The sequence below is a fragment of the Cibotium barometz genome, chromosome 23 (assembly GCF_041138505.1).
Source record: "Cibotium barometz isolate CiBa-2024 chromosome 23, ASM4113850v1, whole genome shotgun sequence".
Lineage (NCBI taxonomy): Eukaryota > Viridiplantae > Streptophyta > Polypodiopsida > Cyatheales > Cibotiaceae > Cibotium > Cibotium barometz.
This window is the reverse complement of record NC_141068.1, coordinates 40,120,596-40,124,885: the sequence shown is the minus strand read 5'-3', so window position 1 is coordinate 40,124,885 and position 4,290 is coordinate 40,120,596.

Below are 4,290 nucleotides of genomic sequence, written 5' to 3'. Positions count from 1 at the left end.
AACGGTAGTCTATTCTTTGTGTCAAGATTTGGAATTGGTCACGAGATTTTTGCTTGATTCAGATTTGAGAGATGGGCAAGTAATTTACTGGCCGCCCTTCTCACGGTTGTAGTCTAGCCAAAAATTATTCAGTTTACTTCTAACTTTGATTCCTAAGGATTTTCTTCAGATAATTTAATGGAACTTCTAATCGTATGGAAGATTCTAACTTTATGAGTTTCTTTCCTTCCTAAACCTTAATAGAATTTAGAAATAGTTCTATACCAAAATATTGGGATTTTATAAAAATACTCTTCTTCCTCTAATCAAGTTTTGAGTATATATCAATTTATTGATTTATCCACATATAAATATCTTAAAATATTATTTACACCAATTTAATCATCAACATTAGTATACCCTAATTCCCTATGTGGAATTATGGTGAAAACTCCTCTTTTATCTCATCAAAATTAATTTAGACCTTTTTCTACTTTACCATGAAAATTTCTATTTTTAATTAAATCAAATATCCATATTTTGAAATATATCAAAAATTCCTCTTTTAACATTTAAATGATTGAATCCCAAATGTCATGGAAATTCCTCTTTTAACATTTAAATTCTTATGCATAAAAAATAAATTTATCAAAAATTTCTCTTTTCTCTTAATTAAATAATTATGCATAAATACTAAAAAGTATTCTTTCATGAATATGATAAAAAATCATTCTTTTTGCTTAAAATTTCTAAACCTAGAATATAGTAGGAATTCCTCTTTTATTATTATGCATAAAAATAAGATATGTATTTTTTTCTGAAAATTTTTACCATAGCTTCGCTACTATTTACTGATAATTCTTAATTTTTCTAATTGAATAAAAACTTGCAATGAAAATATGATAGAAGTTCTTCTTTTAAGCTTAAAATTAAACTATGTATACATATCATAATTTCAACCATAATTATAAGCATAATTATGATTATTTTCCTTGATTAAGCTAAATTAAACATTCCTCTTTTCCCAATTTGTTAGGATAATCTTTTTCTCATTTAGAATGAGTTAAAGTAATTTTTATCTACTCCTAAACAATCTAAAAAGAAATAACCATTATTTTTACTAACACAAAATCATGAAAATATCAATTCTTAATATTTAGCTCATCAAGCCTAGAGTTTAGTTTTGAGATAAGAGATTACCATTGAGAAACATTCTTTTTCTAAAGATTTAGCCATAACGATGACTGTTGAGATTCAAGCTCGATGTCAGTGTGAGCCAGCTATGCTATGTGCTGGTAGATTAGGTAGGAACATGTGTGAGACATAAATGACCGCGTGTCCAGCTGGTCATAGTGTGTGGACATTAGCTAGGGTTAGTAGAGTGTGGACACAACTCATAGTATGTTGTGTGGATTATGGATTAGTGCATTATGCTTTGTGTGAGAGTGGAGATGGCTTCCCTCTATGGTTAGGGTTTGCAATATACATTAGGGTTTGCTCTTGTGTGTGTGTCTCCTCCCCCTCTACCGTTCAGCTCTTTGTGATAGAAGGCACATACAATACATCAGACATAGACTTTGTCTGACCATTGTGCATGACCAATGGTACACTTCCAACATGTGTAATGACATGCTGGGTATCATCACCTATTTCCACATAGCCTTTCACTTCCATAGGCTTCATATGCTCAAACCATTCTCCATAACATGTCATATGGTTTGATGCTCCTGAGTCCATATACCATGTATCATCATTCTCAGCATTTGTCATCATCGATCCAACAACATGCTTCATGGCAAACAAATGATTTGCAGTGCCATCATTACTGCTTGATGCATAGTTTCCACCACCATGTTGTGCATAATTTCCACCATAATGACCACCACGTTGTGCTCTACCCCCTCTCAAATCATTCTGTTTGCAGAAACAATCTCTCGCCATATGACCATATTTCCCACAATAATGGCATTCAACATCTTGCATAGATGTTTGTTGGCCTTGCCAACGTCCTCGACCATGGGGGTTACCTCTGCCTCTTTGAGGTGCATATCCACGACCACCTCGAGCACCATATGAAGGCTAAAAATTCTGTTTCGATGACCTGTCCTGCCATCCACGACCATTACCACCACGTCCACATGATGTGAATCTCCCTCTGCCTCTAAAGCCTCTCTGAGAATAGAAAACCTGATTTCTGCCATTATCATCATGGCTAGAAGATGCATCCAAAAATGAATCACTGAGTTTGATTTCCTCCACAAGTAAGAGGGAAACCAACTCATCAAAGTCTGGCAAACTTGTACTCCTCACGGAGATAGATGTATCAAAAGATTTGTATTCCTTGCCAAGACCACGCAAGGTAATATCCACCAAATCATCATCAGGCATGGGGGCATTTATTGTGGCCAATGCATCTGCAAACTTCTTGATTTCTTGCACATAATCATGTATGCTCCTTTTATTCCTTTTCACATTATGTATCTGCTGTCGCAACACTGAGACTTGCAAGCACTCGTATCTGTATCAAACATCTTGACCAAAGTATCCCATGCATCTTTGGGATTCTCAGCATCCTGTATGTGTATGAGCATAGCATCAGAAATACATATAGACAGATAATGCAGCACTTTGAATGCTCTCTCTGACCATTGCTTATATGAGCAATAAGCTGCTGCTATGTAGGTTGTCGAGGTAGCTCAGGCTCTGGCTCAGCACCTGTAATGAGATTCCAAAATCCTTTTCCTTTCAAGAAACTTTTTATCCTGTACTTCCATGCCTGGAAGTTCTTCCTATCCAAGTTTGTACTGGATTATCCGCGACATGTTTGCTTAACGTGCACCTTCCGCACTCATCCAAATCTGTAAATGAGCCTTCCTCATCTCAACCACACTCCAATGAATGTTCGAGATACTCCAATGTAGCCAACAAACTCCAAATTTGATGTAGAAAATCAACCTGTATGCATCCAAGATGAACTGACTCACGCACTTCGAGATACCCTGCTTTGATGCACCTTCCAAGGCTCCAAATCACAATGTAGTGGTGCAATCAAGTATGGGCAACTTGCATTGTCACCTAAACAACCTCAATGTAGAGTATCAACACCATCTGACATGTGTACATATCAATTTTTGAAAAACCCCTTTCTATATTTTGGGAAAAACCAGAAAAACCAAAAAAACCAGTAGTAATTAGGCTCTAATTTCTTCAATATTTGTCCAAATTGAGCAACCAGGCATTCATTAGCTTAGAAATAGTGTCCATCAACTCCATGTAAGAGGAATTTGTCCAATTGTATAAGACCAAAGATTAATTGCTCAATTAAAATTGCTCTCTTTCTCTGCAACTAGTGGACAGCCTGTTTAATCAACTCATTCCCAGCTCAATTAGGCATAATTCATCAATCCAATCACATATCCCTCTTCTCCAGAGTGTATAGCAACCAATTTCTAAAGCAATTGTCAAATATACCAAGTAACCAATGAGTAATTGATCTCCTCGCTTCAAAATTGTCAAAACTCTGCCCTGTTTCTCTGTTTTGGCTGCGCCGCCTGCTGTAGAGGCCTTTGGGAATGTTTTAATTACTAATTGATGAGTCCTACAAGTGCCCAAGACACCTAGGTATGTGTGCAACCAGTCAATGGTTTGATTTTAGCCAAAAACACGCTCCAAATGCATCAAATTTTCACCTCCTTTTCTTTGTTTTGTGAGAGCTCAAAAAACCAGTAATTTCACTCATTCAAATGCATGTAACTTGATCCAAAATCACAGTAGGGCTTGCATAGGAGTTGCCATTACATCCCTCATTTTCAGATACATGTTTGCTTTGCCAGATTTACATGTATTTCCACCATACATCAATGTTGCCAAGCTTTAATGGAAAGCTTCCAAAAACTAGAATTTTTCTTTGCTTTGATTTGCTCTAGATTGCTTTGTTTTTGCCTGTATCACCTGCAATCCGCTCAAGGATGTTTAGAAGACCTTACCCGATAGGCCAAGCTCTCAGATCTGATAGTATTTGGTGTGCTCCAAGCTTCACAGCTCCAATGGCAAGCTTCACAGCTTCTCTTCATAGCTTCTTCTCCCTCTTCTCTTCACTCACTCATAAACCCTAATAAACAGCACAAGGCTCTGATACCATGTTGAAAGAACGGTAGAGGGGGAGGAGACACACACACAGGAGCAAACCCTAATGTATATTGCAAACCCTAACCATAGAGGGAAGCCATCTCCACTCTCACACAAAGCATAATGCACTAATCCATAATCCACACAACACACTATGAGTTGTGTCCACACTCTACTAACCCT